The sequence below is a fragment of the Myxine glutinosa genome, chromosome 1 (assembly GCF_964187855.1).
Source record: "Myxine glutinosa chromosome 1, kmMyxGlut1.1, whole genome shotgun sequence".
Lineage (NCBI taxonomy): Eukaryota > Metazoa > Chordata > Myxini > Myxiniformes > Myxinidae > Myxine > Myxine glutinosa.
This window is the reverse complement of record NC_136261.1, coordinates 87,753,675-87,773,203: the sequence shown is the minus strand read 5'-3', so window position 1 is coordinate 87,773,203 and position 19,529 is coordinate 87,753,675. Positions and strand designations below refer to the sequence as shown.

Here is a 19,529-nt window from a genome sequence, read left to right as displayed (position 1 = left end):
GCCAATATAAAAGCATAACTGCACCCCTGTCAGTGGTATAGCTCAACATAAGGGGACAGGAGTAAGGGTAACGAAGGGATTTGAATGTACTGAGCATGAGTGCGTGGAAGGTGAAACAAGAATCAAAAATTCTGCCACTTTATGCATAAATTATGTAGAGGGCCTATGAATTCCTCCTATTACAACTTTTTTTTACATATTATTACATATTTTAAACATATTTTACGTATTTTTTACTATTACAATGAAATTCCTCCTATTACAAAATACAGTGCATGCTACACTTGCCACTTTTCCATCTTTCTCAGGTGAGTCTTTACTCACCGAAGCCAAATCAAGGCAGGAGTACCCCAATTGTTATTGACTCATCTGAGTTCTCCTATGAACAAGAGGCCTGTTCAAAGAGGAACGAAACATCATGGGAAGTTGAGGCCACTCTAATCGGAGTCAAGCCAAGGCATACCAGAATGCAGCTTTCACGTAATAGTCACTTTTAAGCAGAGTATTTTAAAGCTTTTTATTCGTCTAAAAAGGAAAAATAATTTTATTGCAGAACATGCAATATACCAAAAAAATAAAATAGTGGATTTGGAAAATATACGTAGCAAAAAGAAGAATCAAGTGGATAGGTTTGTTCACTAAAATAACAATAAAAATCAATCCTTCTTCTAGTCTTCTCATGAATATGGAAATATTGTATATGAGGTATTCAAATGTTGAACATCAAAATGCTTTGTTTTTTTAAGTGATTCAGGCTAATTGAGGATATATATATATATATATATATATATATATATATATATATATATATATATATATATATATATATATAGTCACGTGAAAAAGTAAGTACACCCCATGTAAAGTTTTGACTTTTTCAACATATATCAACATACAGCTATTTGATCTTCATTTCAACAATATTGATAGATAAAGGTGATATAATATAACAAATATCATGAAACATTTACATTTTGTAGTCCATTGTATAATTTAAATAAACATCAATGAAAATTTCGCATGTGGAAAAAGCAAGTACACCCCTGCATTTATCACTACTTCAAATATCTAAAATTAGAATCAGGTGCACCAGCTCAGGTGCAAATGATTAGAACATTGTTAGAGAGGAACTTGGAGGAACCTGTCTTATTTAAACCTCAGACATTTAGTTTGGTTTGCTCTTTGTTGTTGAAGTGTGCGGCGTCACCATGCCGAGATCAAAAGAGCTCTCTGATGCCTTCAGAAAGAAGGTTATAGATGCCTACGAGTCTGGGAAGGGATGTAAAAAGATCTCCAAACAATTTGAAATCAATAATGCAACCTCCCGGAAGATCATCTACAAGTGGAGAAGATTCCAAACAACTGCCAACTTGTTCAGGCCAGGCCACCCCAGCAAGTTCAGCCTGAGAGCAGACCACAAGATGCTGAAAGAAGTCTCTAAGAACCCCAGAATGTCATCACGGGACCTACAGGTAGCTCTTGCCACTGTTGATGTCAAAGTGCACGAGTCTACCATTAGAAAGAGGCTGCACAAATTTTATCTCCATGGGAGGTGTGCCAGGAGGAAACCTTTTCTGTCCAGAAAGAACATCAGGGCAAGACTAAAGTTTGCCAATGAACACCTCGGCAAAGACCAGCACTTCTGGAACAATGTGCTCTGGACAGATGAGTCAAAGGTCGAGCTATTTGGCCACAGTGCCAGAAGACATGTTTGGCGAAAACCAAAGACAGCATTTGACCACAAGAACCTGATACCAACTGTAAAGCATGGTGGTGGAAATATTATGGTTTGGGGCAGCTTTGCTGCATCAGGGCCTGGGCAGCTCACCATCATAGAATCCACTATGAATTCTTCATTGTACCAGAGGGTGCTTGAGGATAATGTGAGGCCATCTGTCGGAAAGTTGAAGCTCAACCAAAGGTGGACCTTGCAGCATGACAATGACCCAAAACATTCCAGTAAATCCACCAAGGAATGGCTGAAAAGAAAGAAATGGAGGGTTCTGGAATGGCCAAGTCAAAGCCCGGATCTAAATCCCATCGAGATGTTGTGGGGGGATTTGAAACGAGCTGTGCATGCAAGAAACCCCTCAAACATCGCACAGCTGAAAGAATTCTGCATGGAGGAGAGGGGAAAAATTTCTCCCAGTCGATGTCAGAGACTGGTAGACAGTTCTAAGAAACGCCTACTTGAGGTTGTTTCTGCCAAAGGGAGCAATACCACCTATTAGAGCCAAGGGTGTACTTACTTTTTCCACACGTGAAATTTGCATTTATGTGTATTTAAATTATACAATGGACTACAAAATGTAAATGTTTCATGATATTTGTTATATTATATCACCTTTATCTGTCAATATTGTTGAAATGAAGATCAAATAGCTGTATGTTGAAATATGTTGAAAAAGTCAAAACTTTACATGGGGTGTACTTACTTTTTCACGTAACTGTATGAATATATATATATATATTATATATATCAGGACATTAGGAGGCTTCATTGTTCTTTGACATTATTTACAAAAACTAGAGCAATGCAACTGTGTCGACAATATGCCTCCGCATAGTCTCAACGGGTAGATGCCCTCGTTCACTATCCTAAAAATAAAAATAAATTGATTTAAATCTCTTCAGCTGTTTTCAAGTGTCAGATTTTCACCACCATCACAGGTTTCACATCGATCGGTGAAGCGGTTTCAGAGAAGGGATTTTTGTGAATATCGGCTTTCAAGCTAATATGGCTGCCACACTATGACATCATTATTTTCAAACGATATGTAACAATGGTGTTAGATGATATTTGTAAAATTTCGCATTGATAGGGTAAGCAGTTTCAGAGATATAATTATTTAATATTTTCCTTCAATCCAATATGGCTGCCACACCACATGACCTATGTTGTTATAAATTTAATATTTCAATACAAATGGATCATAGATCATGTGCAGGCAATTTCAGATTTTTAAGATAAGGAATTAGATTTAAACATTTTTGGCTGGTAGACTACTTCACCTATGATGTCATCATTATTATGCTTTTGCTCCCCGTTGGGAGTACTTGACTATTTGCCGTGCCATGTTTCAATTTTTTCCATTCAGCGGTTTCTGAGAAATATAATTTTAGTTATTAATGTTGAATCCAAGATGGCTGCTGTAGTGAAATTATACCAAGGTGAACCCAGGGTGTGCTCGCTACAGAAGGGGCGTCTATAAGACCCGGGACAACCGGGGCGCGCGGACACTCCAGCGGAACTCACTGTGACATAGTCCTGTAGTTTGAATGGTATGTACGCCCCTAAATGCTGCGCTGACTGTCCTCTCTGTTGGACCATTGCTATATTGAATCGACCATTGCTCATGAAATACTCTGATTTTAATGCCTGTTGCATGCATGTATTCTTACAGGATGCACTACAGATCTAAATGATATTAAACCTACCCAGAGGTCAAGTCGTGTCTGAGCTTGATTTTCACGACAGCTGCCATGCCACTTGACCTATGACATCACAATTATCATATAAACATTCTGCATGGGTTTCCCTGAAAATTTTGTCTCAATCGGACATGTAGTTGCTTAGAAAAATGGGGTTTAGCTCGTTCGGGTGGACGGACGGGCGGACGGACAACCCGAAAACATAATTGAAAATAAAAATAAAAATTGAAAAGACAATATTAAAATGGGAAAAAAAAATCATCACAGCCAAGATATTTGAACTTTGGATTCCAGCTTCTTGTATACCATACTCAATGACAAATGGTGAGATTATGATAATTCATAATAGGAAAACAACATGATTATGGTCATATGGAAACGCAACCACAGGTACTGGAACTGTCGTTATGAAGATTGGAGTATTTCGTTTTCAAGGTTCTCTGACATGAAGATTAAATCAACCATGTAAGAAAGAAGCCTAAGAAGTTTTAAGTGTAGTTTGGAAAACTCCTAAACATTGTAGCAATCTGAGATATGGGCATTTCAGATAAAAGCAAGAAGTGTTTTCGATTATGGGCCATTTATTACTGTTTTTATTTATTTTATTGTGTTTCTATTAAACTTTATTGCAATGAGTTTGGATACACATCTATTCAACATCTGTCATAAAACTACAGGTTGTGTGCATTTTATTGTTCGGTAACTTAGTTGTCCAATAAAGTTGAAATATGTAAGTAAACATAAATATCCTCTTAGCCGTCTCTGCAAGACTAAAATGGCACTCAGTAGCTTGCTTTCACAGGGGCAAAATCAGGGGCATGAAACAATTACACTCGTCACCAATGCAAGCTGGGAACGCGTCTGTTAGGCCGGCAGAAACAGCACCCTGGGGAAACTCAAACATGCACGCCTTGCATCACTTTCCTTCACGTTTTTTTTCCTTCTAACACCATCTTTTGTTCTGGTTTGACTCTCTAAGGATAAACCAGACATTATGTGTGTTATTAATATTCATTGTTATACCCGGGAGAAGCGAGAGGCCAGGGCAGATGTCTTTGTGTTGAAGAAGCAGGAGATGTGTGTGAGTGTGTGAGTGAGAGTGAGAGTGAGAGTGAGAGCGAGAGCGAGAGCGAGAGCGAGAGCGAGAACGAGAACGAGAACGAGAACGAGAGAGAGAGAGAGAGAGAGAGAGAGAGAGATGAAAGAAAAACGATTAACAACAATCTCTAGACAAGTGTTGACTACAGCATTTAAAGATTCTATCTTGGATGCATGTTTTTAAATTATGAAATGCATTTTCATGTTATAAAAGGAAAAATAACCCAAATATTAATACAGCTAAACACATTCATTTTGAGCTGAAAACCAAAGTACATGGTCATTCAAAATCATGAGCAACTTGACAAAGCAACACACATCATGTACATTGGTCCCAAGACCAAAACGCATGGTCATACAAGATTAATTGCTGTTTCCCTCCTTTAACTCTAAACGCCCTTCAATCAAAAAATGCTAAATACCCAAATAATATGATGAAGCTATTCACAGGTACTTTAGACGAAAGACATGGTAACGGTTGTTAAAAATCGTATCACAATCTTTAGACCAGAATGCATGGGCAAACAAAAACATGAAATCCTGGCCAAAGTCAAAAATGCTTAGTTTTACAAAAAAAAAAAATTGTCGACGTTTCTCGATTGAGAATTGACTTTTCAAATTCAAAAATCGAATACTATGACAAAGCTAAACACATCCGCTTCAATCAGAAGAGCAAGTCCATGGCAAAATCATTTCCGAATAATAAAATGCACTTCAATCTTGCAGCACATAGATCCTGATCATAAGGCCAAAATGCTTGGTCTTAAAAGCTACCTCTGCTGTTTCTGCCTTCCACCAGCAGCAACAAAACAAAAATTTGCTTTAAATGCAAGACGTTTGGCTAGGCATCTACGTCATTCGCTTCCAGATTGCACGAGGGGTGCTTATAACAAATGCTCGATTTTAATTACCCAATATGTCAACAGTAATGTCAGTTTGCAATGCAAGCGAATAGATGGGAGAAATTCTGAACCAAAATGAGCTCTGCAATCCAAAAATGTGTTATCCCTCAAAATTGAACAACCATTGGGGGGAATTGTTCAAGCCAGCCTTTTAAAGCTTTGGTTTTCGACACGTGATTCTGCCTGAAATGAATATTTACCAATCAGAGATAAGCTTGAAAATGCAAGGCTTTTGGGAAAGAGAAAGGGGACAAAAAAAGCAGTGAGAGAAAAAGGAAGAGAGTGAGGAAGGAAGGAGAGAGGAAGGGGGAGAGAGGAAGGGGGAGAGGGAGAGAGAGAGAGAGAGAGAGAGAGAGAGAGAGAGAGAGAGAGAGAGAGAGAGAGAGAGACAGAGACAGAGACAGTGCAAGAGAGCAAGAGAGAGACAGAGACAGTGCGAGAGAGCGAGAGAGAGACAGAGACAGAGACAGTGCGAGAGAGCAAGAGAGAGACAGAGTCAGAGACAGTGAGAGAGAGCGAGAGAGAGACAGAGACAGTGCGAGAGAGAGAGAGAATGTCATACTGATTGATGATCCACAGGGTGCTGAAGCCTCAGTGTATGGAAATGTACCATCTGCTTTGCCCGTCACATAATGAGAAGATATAGTCATCAGCTGGTTTGTTCCCTAAGGCACTGAGAAAGCTCGATGTGACAATTCTGGGGCATAAGATCAGGAAAATGATCTAAATTATTCTCTATTTTGTCAAAAATAACATATATCGGTATTTACTGTGTGTTTCACTCAAGAAACCCTTACCTGAATTAGCGCTATACAATCGCTATACTATATCGCTATATATTAACCGAAAAAAGCACACTGATTCTATGACATGACGCTGACATCATGTGCATAATTTATACCGACATCACCTCCAAACATCACCGAGGTCGGCAAATTTGAGTACCAGTTCACTGGTAATTCCCTGCTTGTCGTAAAAGGCGACAAAAAGGGTTGGCGGCAGGAAGGGCATCCGGCCGTAAAACATTGCTTCAAAAAGGGGACCGAAAAAACAACAACAACCACGGCCCTCGAAAAAGGCCAACCCCCGCTTTGCGGGGAAAAATGGCCTCTAAATGTGGTTACTTTTTTACCTCCAAACTAGAAGGCATCGATTTCACCCTTGTGGGCTCATCAGGAAAACATACTTCTGATCATTTATTTGTGACCAAACTAAGCGCTTAATAAACACAAATCAAACCCCCGAAATTGCAAGGCAGCAAGGCACAGATAGACTCTCACCCAAGCAATTGCTGCACAACATGTTAGCAACAAGTGTCGCCTGTCACGCGAACACATCGTCTCAGCCCTGCCGATCACCAGTCAGAACGTTTGTGGTCAGGAATATTAAAATTAACCAAAAAAGCACACTGACCCTATGACATGGTATAATTTATGCACATGACGTCAGCATCTGAAAAATGACATAAAGTCCCTCGATGTACCAAACGGTTTTAAGTCCTGAGGAGACGTACCGAATGATGGTGATATTATGCTCGCGCGTGCAGGCTGAAGAGAATCACGAGGACCTCATAGCTTTTATAACCAAACGGGTTTATTCCCGAACAAATCACAACCAGGGCAAATTAATTCAATAATAACTGTATACAATGAGGTAAACAATGTTAAAATAAATCCTATAAAAACAAAGGTGCCACTCTGCAGACACAAGCACAAATGGGGTGGGGAGCAAGTATGGGTGACTTATCTCTGGTGGCAGTGAAGGAGGAGCGGATGGGCATATAACAAACAAAAAAAGGTTTAAAAAATCAAAACATTTAAACAGATTGGGACGTGCACCTTGACCCCACGGTGAATGTATACAGTACAACAAGACTGTCCCATGAGCATACACATTACACATGCATCTCAGTCCGAAGGCTGAAGTACAGGGTCAATCAAATACATATCCTAACCCCAAAGGGACAGAATGTATGGTCATCCAAGTGGACCACTCCTCAAAAAGAGTAGGTCCACATGATACTCGATATAAGTTATGTTATGAGTTATGAGTCATGAGTCATGATACTCGTTATACTGTCTTTTTATATAAAAAGGTAAAACAAAAATCAAAACATTTAAACAGAGCTTGGGACATGTACTCTAACCCCATGATCAAAGTACACAGTCCAACAAGACTGTCCCAAGAGCATACGCATGCACCTCAGCATGAAGGATGAAGTACATGGTCAATCAAAGACACATCCTAACCCAAAAAGGGCCATAATGCATGGTCATACAATTGGACCATTCCTCAATAGGAGTAGGTCCCAATAAGTGTGGAGCAGAAGCGCCTCCCTGGAGTGAACTTGTCAAATCCTGCAAGACATTATGTGGAGATCAGACCCCATCACTGTAGTGGTTACAAAGAAGCAAGTGCCACATCATCCACTGCTGCATGCACCCTGACCAACAGGAAATACCTGCCACACATTAACCTGTCTGTGGTGCACAAAACAGGTCTGGGATCAGTCAGGAACAACTTAAATTAAAAAGGCTCTTCTGGCTAAACAGTTGCACAGGATCCAGGTCACTAACAGTTGTAGTACTAGCAAACAATAGCCTGTTCTTCAGTATAGTTTCATAGGCTCCTTTGCATCGAACAGCGAATGCAAGCGAATGGGACAACCGACTTAATAAGGTCCCTTTTTTTTGATGGGCGGCCTAATTATTGAAGCAAAGCCATACCAGCCAATAAGCAGGAAAGCTGGGAATCAAACCTCGGCTAGATAGTACACTCACGTCGAGCATTCCTAGGAAACAGTTCTTCACATTAGGTAGCATGTTTGCACATACTAACCAAAAAAAACCCTCAAGATAAGCTTGCTACACAGGATTAGGCCGATTTGAATAAAGAAAAAACAACCTTTTGTATGCCACACAAGTGGCCACCCTCATGGATACGTTGTTTTGTATTAAATACACCATGACGTGCATTTAAAAGAACAATATCTGCTAACATGCAGCAATTAGGTTTAGTGCTCCATTAGTACATGGACATCAGCTTGTTTCCAGCCACAAACCATGATGGTTTATTATTTCATTGGTGAGGAGAGGGAAATCTATTCTTTCATTTTCAAGAAGCTCACAAAAAAAAAAATGTATATGGGGCAAGATTCATCATGACAGTTGCCGATCGGTTTCAATTTTCAAATGGGATTAGGAAAATTATTTAAATAAAACAAATCCAGTGCATTAAAGAAAACACAAGATTTGATCTACAGCTCAAGTATTTCTAAAAGTACGCAATCAATATTAAGGGAATGACGATCAAAAACGTGCTTTGATTATCAAAACACTTAAATTGAATGCAACAGTTCACCACAAAAAGATCTGAAATCTCGCACTTAAATAAATAATTAATCATAAATTTATTTACCGTTTCAATCTTTTTTTAAACAGAGAGAGAAAACATCCAGCTCATGGGACACAAAAGGAGGAACATAACTAATCTAATGTGGAAGCCCCTGTGCAAATGTTAATTCCTTTCTTCCCCCCGGACCAAGTTGGCTGACAGAACCCCCTACTTCACCTTGTTAACAGCACTGACGTGTGGAGGGGGTGGTAAGGGTGGCAGGGGGGGCAGGGTGGGGGATGGGAGGGGGAATGAGGAGGGTAAGGTAGGTTATAAATTTATACCAAAATGTAGTTTCATTCTTGTTATCAGTGATGGCCCATGAGCACTTCCCTGTTGTGCCCACAGCAGAAAGGATGCTTGCGGAATCAACGGGATCTCCCTTTGATTACCATCCAGATTTCCATCGGTCTTCAAGGGACTGCACACCCATGCTCACATTCAACTTAGTTCACCTGTGGTCTTACACTACTTCACTTTGATCCAGCCTGATCTGTATTACAGCCTCATCCATGGTTCCATGGTGACGCTCCGGCAGTAACCACTTCCAGTTAACATCTGTTCCTAAGAGTGAGGTTACCCATACATGATGATATGTACCATACATGATGACATCCCCCCCCCCAAAGCCCTCTCCCTCCCACAGATCTCTCGATGTCTCCATGTCTCTCGGTCCCTGCTCTCAAATGTTGTGTTTGTGTCCTACCCCCTCTCTCCCCATCTTGTCTACCGCTCCCGATGTTATATGTGTCGGTTGGTCTTTCTGTGTGATTAATGTTCGCTCTTTCACGAGCCTCGATCTTGTATACAAAATAATAATAATAATAATAATAATAATAATAGTCTTTACAGAGCATCGGTGTTGCCGAAGCAGTATCTTGGTATGGGTTATGCTGGGTGGCCTTACCTAGCAGTCATTTAAAGTAGGAATTTGGTCGAATTTGTTCATGGTACCGGCAATAGCTTGCATACTCATCACGAAGGACACGTGGGATCTTTAACGCCCGCCAACTAATGCTGGCAGATGGAACATCCAGTTTAAAGTCCGTCCGAGGGCCGGGCGGCACACACATTGATGAATCGCCCTGCCTGCGAAACACCGGGATGGCAGTTTATAGCTGGGTCGGGATTCAAATCCAGGCCAGACAGCCCAAATACTAGCTTGACTACTTCAAAAATCAAAACTTGAAAAAATTGTTCTGAAACCATGGGTAAATGTCTCATTTACAATTTCAAAGTGAGACCTACTTTTGAAGAGGTGGCCCTTACAATGATGCCTGACGTAGCAGTGATTGTTTTCAAATAATCTTGGAAATATTACACCTCCATAGTGATGACAGAGCTCTCCTTGGACATTCTGGAGATGGTAGAGTCAAAGGTGAAGTTATGATCCATAGAGATATGACCATGCAAGGATCTCCGATTGGTTGCTTTTCCTATAGAAAAAAATCCTTGTACAGCACTAGGGGAGTGCAGCAGCGTAGAAAAAAGAGCGCCGCCGGGGAACAATAGTAAATGAGTTGTCCATCGGCACCCGGGATGAGTTTGACCATCACGGAGCAGAGTTGCACCTGGCTGAAACTGTGTTTACACACAGGCGAGTGTGAGCCCCACGAACAGCATTTCTGAGGTGTCATGGCTCAAGAGGCACAGCAGGGAGAGGGGGCAGGTAAGTGCTGGTACCGTAGCCAGGAACGAGATTGTCACCATTTCTCACTGGAGGAATCATGACCCATTTCTGAGTGCTCCTAGCTTACAGAGCAGCGGATACGGATTGATTTTGAATCCACATTTACTGCAGTTTTGTCTAGCAGAGTAAGAGTTAACCAAAGACAGCATTAAAGAGAGAGAGAGCACCATTAAACTTTCTGTGTGTTACTCGATCTGTCTTTTGTGTTTTCACGAAGATATTTCTCTGTGAGTAAAATAATATTCTCTTTGTAATTAATAACTTTAAGAGTGAAAATAAAAAGCTCCTTGTGGTTCATTATTGTATTGAAGGATTTTAAATCTGTCTAATCTAAATATATGAGCAGTATTTAAATAAGTTATTACCCTCACCAGAGGAGTTGGAATTGCATTAGGGTCCGTTTGTCTGCGTGTTTGTTGTCTGCTCATAATGTGCCAACGTAGACCACGATCTTTACATGTTCTCTTTTGTAAACCGAGTACCTCTATAAAGTATGTACAGTTAGAATATGAGTACGTCTATAAAGTATGTACAATTAGAATGTGATTAAGTCTATAAAGTATGTACAATTAGAATGCGAGTAGTCTATAAAGTATGTACAATTAGAATGTGATTAAGTCTATAAAGTATGTACAATTAGAATATGAGTACGTCTATAAAGTATGTACAATTAGAATGCGAGTAGTCTATAAAGTATGTACAATTAGAATATGAGTATGTCTATAAAGTATGTCCAATTAGAATGTGAGTACGTCTATAAAGTATGTACAATTAGAATGTGATTAAGTCTATAAAGTATGTACAATTAGAATGCGAGTAGTCTATAAAGTATGTACAATTAGAATATGAGTATGTCTATAAAGTATGGACAATTAGAATGTGAGTGCGTCTATAGAGTATGTACAATTAGAATGTGAGTACATCTATAAAGTATGCACAATTAGAATGTGAGTACATCTATAAAGTATGTACAATTAGAATGTGAGTACGTCTATAAAGTATGTACCATTAGAATGTGAGTCCGTCTATAAAGTATGTACAATTACAATATGAGTACATCTATAAAGTATGTACAATTAGAATATGAGTATGTCTATAAAGTATGCACAATTAGAATGCGAGTACGTTTATAAAATTCGTACTATAAAACCACACAAACACCACAGAAAACAAGTCCAGGCAAGGGTCTACAATCCTTGATTGCTCTTTCTAAGTTAATTTGTGCTGGCTATTCCTTACTTCTGTGCACACCCACTGTAAACCGTGAAATTTATGTACAGCAAATTTTAATCACAATCTGAAAGGCTAATCCTTGGCAAAGTCTTGTGAATGAATTACAGTGAAAATGACTTTTGGACCATCAAGGCTGCTGTATATTATTCCTTCTGAATAGTCAATTTGTCCCCTGAGACTGTGCAGAGATACGTGTTCACGATTTAACGAGTAATGAAAACATATTGCTGTCATTTTCCAAAAACCTTCATTATAGGTACCGCAGTTTCGCTCCTTCCTCTTACTTTCATCACCCAGCGAATAATCCGTCCTTGCAGATGGGTTAACTGGTAGTGGCACTGTACAATACATATTTAAATGGGAAGAATTGGGGTTTCCCCCCACCCTAAACCTCAAGGACTATAAAAAATTTTTACCACCTAAAACCTTCCAGGTTTTGAGTTTCAACTCATTCTGGCCTTACTTTTCTTTCAGAGGTGTATAGAAGTCAAACAAACACTCAAAGAATCAGGCACTTCTATAATTATATCAAGTAGGATAACTGTTCTTTAATTCATACAACAGGTGTGAACATTTCACAAGGTATGTTCATAATACTGTTCCTCAATGGGTCTCGGTATCCTTAACGTGGGGAGTAAGGAAGAGGGATAAAATGAGTGATTGAAGAAGAAGAGGCAAAGGCCATAATGGCAGCTGTGCCATGGAGGCTGATGTTGGCACCACAAATATCAACCATTAGTTAGACAGGAACCTTGACACAGCCTTGAATTGTTAGGCTGCAACCCTGGCAAGCTACCAATGCAAGATGAGACACAATGGGGAGGCCTGACAGCACATTAGAACCACTTACACCACCTGGCGAAAGGGCTTTAGACAAGCAATCTGCTGTTCTTCTTTATTCTTGGTTGAATTACATTTCCTAGTTAAAATTTATTTCTTTACTTATAAATGACGGTTTGCCTTTTTGCAGGAGTCAAGGGTCAACAAATCAATGAAACATTAAGAGGGTTTTGTGGGTAAAACACCGATAGTGGAGAAACCAACATATATTTAGGTTATTTTGATTGTACATTCATTGCTGAAGCAAAGATATATCACAAAAGAACAAGAGATCGAGTCAACATGATTAGCACTCTCCCTCAATAGTTAGAGGAAATAACAAGATAAAAGAGATATAGGAAAAATGTTCCACAGCCATTAGAGAATACAGTACTACGGAATTAATGGAACTTACAAAGCAGTTGAGACGAAGCTCCTGATGTAGAAAATATCAACAGCAGGTGATTAGAACTTGTGGCCTTTTACTGGGAGAAATAACTAACACAAAGGAATCGGGTAGAGAAACAACAACGATCAAAATAAAAATCCTTGCTGTCAAATTAATTGTCTAGTTATCTAGTTATCTCGTTCTGTCAAGTCGTGTCCGACTTCTTGTGACATTCATAATAAGATTTTTTTCTAAACATCCCCTCCAGGCACTGCGTAGCCTGGTGTTGGCTTAGCGGTTAGGGTGCCGGCTTGGGATCCGAGGATCCTGGGTTCGTAATCCCGGCCGATCGCTGAATTAACACCAGGGGGGGTTGACTCAGCCTGTCATCCTTCCGAGGTCGGCAAATTGAGTACCAGTTCACTGGTAGTTCCCTGTGTGTTGCAAGGGGTGACTAACAGGGTTGGTGGCAGGAAGAGCATCCGGCCATAAAACATTGCTTCAAAAATGGGACCACGGTGCCCGAAAAAGGCCAACCCCTGCTCTGCGGGGGGAAATGGCCTCCAAATGCGGTTCCTCTCCAGCACTGCATCCCGGAGCTCCAATTCATAAATCTATATGGTATATAACAAATACATACGGCATGTTAGTGGGAAATTTTCAAGATTCCCAAAGGATTCAGCTTCACATCAAGAAACATGTTGTGGATGATGAGGACGCTCAATTACAGCACAAAGAGCAACAGATAAATTGCTCAGTCAGCATCTGGGTTTTGATGCCAGTTTTGATGTACTGAAGTCATGACAAATCAAGGCCGAAGACTGTGCCAACAACACAGTGAGCGAATACTTGCCAAAGGCAGACTCAATGGTAATCTAATGCTTTTCCGGTTCTATTAATAGAAAAATAAAAACCCAAATTTTTTTTCCTTACCTTTGGAGCTAGCTTTTGATCTCAACCATATAGGCTAATAATAAAGATGCCTCTGACTGACTGATGTTAGGGTTCAGGAGGATATAAAGAGGAAACAGAAATTCTGAAAAGTGATGATGGGTTGTTGAGAGAGACTGAAGGTTTTTATGTGTTAAGGGAGCAGGACACAGTATGTTATGGTTGAGGACACCAGCAGCCTGGGGAAGAAAGGGAAATAACATCAAGGAGACATGTTTCTTGCCAGCACAGAGGAAGTTCATCATCAACGTGTGAAAAAGGCCACCGATGCCACTGGCAAACAGCTAGACAAGATGGGTGGTGTCCGAGTACATGTTACAACTTGCACGAGAAATGTCCAGATATTTTCAGTGGCTCTTGCACCGGGACATGTTTTCATTGGCGGTTCAGGAAAAGTAAGTACGTTCATCGTGATTCACGAAGAAGCCATTTTTAATTTTATTTTCTGCGGAATATGTGTTGATAGCCAATTGTATTCATTTGTTTACATTTGTATTTAGCAACCTTAGCATCCTATACATGCAATTCATTGAACTTGCACCTGACATCCCATTATCATTGTTGCCAAAATAAATATCTAATTTAATCTTTTGGCAGGGTTTGTTTTAGCCCAAAGGCCAACTCTTGTGAAAGATAGGTAAGATCTTTATAATACAAATCAGTGTAGACAAGGCAGCCAACATAACTACTCCCAATAATGGTGTACGTCTGTTAATACAAAAATAAAAATAATGTTTGAGCAACTGAGCAATCAACTATCCATGTACTTTTGTGTTCGTGATTTTTAACTAGAGCTTCCAGAGAAGCAGAACTCAACTGAACTCACACATCAAGTTTGATCAAAATCCATAAATATTTGTGGACATTAAAGTCTTAACGTCGTCGTCGAGCTGAAAACAATATGGCGGCCTATGGCGGCCATTTTGTGACGGATCGGGTTGGAATACAATAGCAACCTACCTTGTGTGGTAAGGGTTAAACAATCTAAGTTTGATCAAAATCTGTTAATATTTGTGGATGCTCGAGTGTTAACGTCGTTTTCATGACCAAAAACAAAATGGTCGCCTAAGTCCGCCATTTTTCAAAGGATCGGGCTGAAATGTAATACCAACCTGGTCCTTGGGGTAAGGATGCTGCATGTCAAGTTTGATCAGAATCGGTTGATATTTGTGGACGCTGGAGTGTTAACGTCGAAAAGTTAACGGACGACAGACGACGACGACGACAGACGATGGACGCCGGAGGGATCAGTATGTGATGAACTCAACTGGACGGTAGTCCAGTTGAGTTCAAAACCATTGAACATTTAGCTTTCATATTACAGACATCTATTCCTCATGACATTATCTCAACCTAATTAGATCACGGCTGTGATTGGCTGAATCATATTGCCATGACAACCATCTCGGTAGCTTGGCTCATACACGCGATATTTCAAAAACAGTGAAACGTTTAGCTTTGATATTGCAGATATCTATTCATCTTAATCACGACATTATCTCAATTCCAGATTAGATCACAGCTGTGATTGGCTGAATTATTTTGCCATGACAACCATCTTGATAATTTGGCTTGTGTACCCGATATTTCAAAAAGACTGTTAAAGTATGGAGCATCCTGTATTGGAAATTAATCAAACAGCAATTTCCAAATCGACAAGTGAAGAATTACAAAAACGGGCAACTCGATGAAGCATGATGGCAACTTACATCTCCCTCACCCTGAATAATCGTTTTGTATTTTGAGGTCATATTCAATGACTTGATATTTGAAGAACAATCGCGAAAAATTCTGCAGTTATTTGTTTCATAGTTTTCCTCATAATGAGGCAGGATGTGTGGAGAACGAGACTGTTGGAGGAAGCTTATCACGGATTTGATGTTGCTACTTGTCAGAACTCTTGTTGTCACCTCCGCACATACATTACATCAAAGGCAATGCATAATTTGATGGCCTATGATGATGGATGACTGCAGAGATAAATGGAAACAAAGATGAAAAAAATTCACAGGAGGAGGATATTAAGGAAAGTCTTTGAATCCAAATATGATTTCAACCATTGCTGGCATCGATTTTTGGATACTACATTCCTTATTGATCAAGAAAAATCACCGCGAGGTTGTAGCTCCATTGATAACCTAGAGTCCTCGACTCATGGGGAATGCAAGATCTAAATACACGACAAAATGTATTCTGTAAAGTGTTAATGCATTAAAAATTCGTAATTTTGGTAATGCCCTCCCCCTTTCCGAAATGTATCTTATCCCATCTCAAAAAAACAACAAAAATAAAGGGCATCCAGAGTCAATACATGACACTTGATATTTGCATATTGCAGTGTCATTACTCCTGATGTTGATTACCTGATGTGAAATGTAGATTACCTGATTACAGCCTGGTGTTGGCTTAGCGGTTAGGGTGCGGCTTGGGATCCTAGGATCCTGGGTTCGAATCCCGGTCGATCGCTAATTTAACACCAGGGGGGTTGACTCAGCCTGTCATCCTTCCGAGGTCGGCAAATTGAGTACCAGCTTGCTGGGATGAATGATCCCGGTGTGTACCCCGGTTTAGAATAGGTACACCGTATCCCTGCGCATCGTAAGAGGCGACCAAGGGTTGGCGTCAGGAAGGGCATCCGGCCATAAAAACATTGCTTCAAACAGGGAACCATGATTGTCATGGGGCCCGCAAGGCTAACCCTCGCTATAGCGGGGAAAATGGCCTTAAAACGATCATTCATTCATATTAAGTGTCATTACTCCAAAGCAATATAATGATAAATCTACATTTCACCTCAGACAGTTCAACCTTCCTTTCCTGTTTGGTTACAATCGTGTCTAGGAACTGGCCGTAATATAGTTTGACATTATTTCTCCACAATGGCTCTATGGGTTTTGATGAAAAAAAAAAACAATTAAATTCAAGAATCTAACATTTCACTGTTTGATGTTGTCACCCACCCCTCTGACAAGGTCGTAGACGGAGACATTAAAATGACCTCAGACTGACCGATCATCTGTCCATATATTTTTGTGTACGCGATATTTCAAAAACCGTTAAACATTTAGTTTTCATACTGCAGATATCAATTACTCATGACATTATCTCAACCAGGTTAGATAATGGCTGTGATTGACTGAATTATGTTGCCATGACAACCATCAGTAACTTGGCTTGTGCATGCAATATTTCAAAAACCGTTGAACATTTAGCTTTCATATTGCGGATATATATTCCTCATGACATTATCTCAACCTGATTAGATAATGGCTGTGATTGGCAGAATTACATTGTCATGGCAACCATCTCGGTAACTTGGCTTGTGTACATATTTGAAAAACTCTGCAAGGTGTCGCTTTCATATTACGCAAATCTATTCCTCATACCACCTAAAAGGTGGGGGATCTAGAGTAACAGCTCATTGTATCAAATTGATATTCATTCTTTACAACGAGAATGCCCACCAAAAGGGTCTCGTAATAAAGTAATTATCTTAAGTGTTCTTTGTAACACACCAGGACTGTAATGGTGACATAGTATGCTGTGATTAGGATAGAACCTGTGATGTAAATTCCTGATATGCTGTACCAGAATGCAGTGAGGCACAGTATTGATATTTCACAAGGTATTAGACTAGTAATGCAATCTTCAAACACAATATACGTACGTATATATATATATATATATATATATATATGTATATATATATATATATATATATAGTTGTGGTTTTGGAATAAAGGTTAATTCCCCCTTGTAGGTAGACGCACCACAACATGAAGCTTCGCGATAGTTCAGTTATTTCTTAGTGAATGTAAGCGTAGTCCTTTCCTGTGTTTAATTTTGCGTTGAGTAGGCCAGTGAGCTTAGGTGTTCTTTTGGTGCTGAAATGCCACGTGGCAGGCCTGAACAAGTCTGGCGAGGCCGAAGGGAGGCGCTGCAGGAGGGAGTGGCCGGTAAGAACAAGCCGCCAATCAGGGCTCGAGGGGAGTGGCTAACCGCGGCAACAGGAGGCGGAGCCTGGAACATTCGGGTAAGGTCGAGGCGGAGCCATAAAACCCTGCTCCGAGTCCCCCCACCTCAGTTGAGATGAGACGAGAGAAGAGGTGAGAAGAGTTCTGAGTGAGAGTCGTGTGCACCTCAGTCAGAGCCGGAGAGTATCGTGAGTTCAAGTGCTGAGTTACAGTTCCCTGTGAGACGAGTTCAAGTTCCCTGTGAGAGTGAGTGGAGTTGAGTTGAGCTTGAGCATGCACGAGAACGCGCCGCCGAACGAGTGCATTGAATTGCAGTGATCGAGATGGTACACGAACTTTCCCCATGCCCCGTGCCTTGCGCTCTGCACTGTATTAATCGCGTGCTCGAGAGGACGACCCGTGCCGGGCCACAGACGTGCGATCTCCTCCTGCCTGCCTTCGCCTGCATACGTGCCGTGAACATCTGAGGGCTACGCCCGGCGAGCTGCCTGGAGCGACCGACGGCAAAGCGCGCTTGGTGCGCAAACTTATTCTCTTCTTCTTCCCGTGTGGGTGAGTGGGCCCTGTGTCTGGGTATAAGTTAAGATCGATTAAGCTTCTGCTCTGTGTCCCCTTTCCTTCATCCTGATCATTGTACATTGTACATGACACACTACACACCCAACGATGCACACATAATACACACACAACTATGCATACATACACACACAACTATGTACACACTCTCTCACACACACACACACACACACACACACACACACACACACACACACACACACACACACACACACACACACACAACTATGCACACACATACACACACACACACTCACACAACTATGCACACACACACACACACACACACGTCAAAAACACACACACACACGCACACAACTATGCACACACTCACACACACACACACACACACACACACACACACACACACAACTATGCACACACATACACACACACAAACACACACACACACACACACACACACACACACGTCAAAAACACACACACACATACATACACACACACACACAAAAACCAAAACACACATGCACACGCGTGCCCTGGCATATCAAACGTACAGGATATTGTTCTTATCATTTACTCAGTCGGTCATACCGTAGGTTAAGCTAGGAAATGTCTTTGCTGATGACATATCTGCGGATATCTATAATCAGTTTAAACAGTGCTTTATTGTACAAATTATTACAGGAAGAGAAATACACAGTTTATGAGGAAAAGATGGGCCGAAGTGATAAACCTTTGTATGGCTGATTCTGTTTTCCTGACTTCGCACACCATGATGGATTGACGGATCATTTTGGCTGATGCACACTCCCTTCTGCATTATCCTTGCACACGAGTGCTTAATCCACTCTGTTCGAACACCATGATATTTTACACTGCCAGACATCCCACCCATTTGCATATGCAACGATTTTTATTTTTTCTCAATTTGTACAGTTTTCTCTCATTGATATCCTGTTCAAAAATATAATGGAATTATGAAATGGCAATGAGTGTCGTTTTGACCATCCGATTGCTTGTCTAGTATGGCAATGTAATTACAGGAATAAATAAACCCTCTCGGCCATAAATCGAATACAAACTCGCAGTGGTAACTGGGTGTAATGGAA

General features: G+C 40.5%; 1 protein-coding gene across 3 annotated transcripts in view; it reads right to left on the bottom strand.

Annotated features, from left to right (window-relative positions):
• The window catches only part of LOC137425883 (RNA binding protein fox-1 homolog 3), a 375,403-nt gene that overhangs the window by 156,583 nt on the left and 199,291 nt on the right, over window positions 1-19,529 (bottom strand). The window lies entirely within an intron of this gene.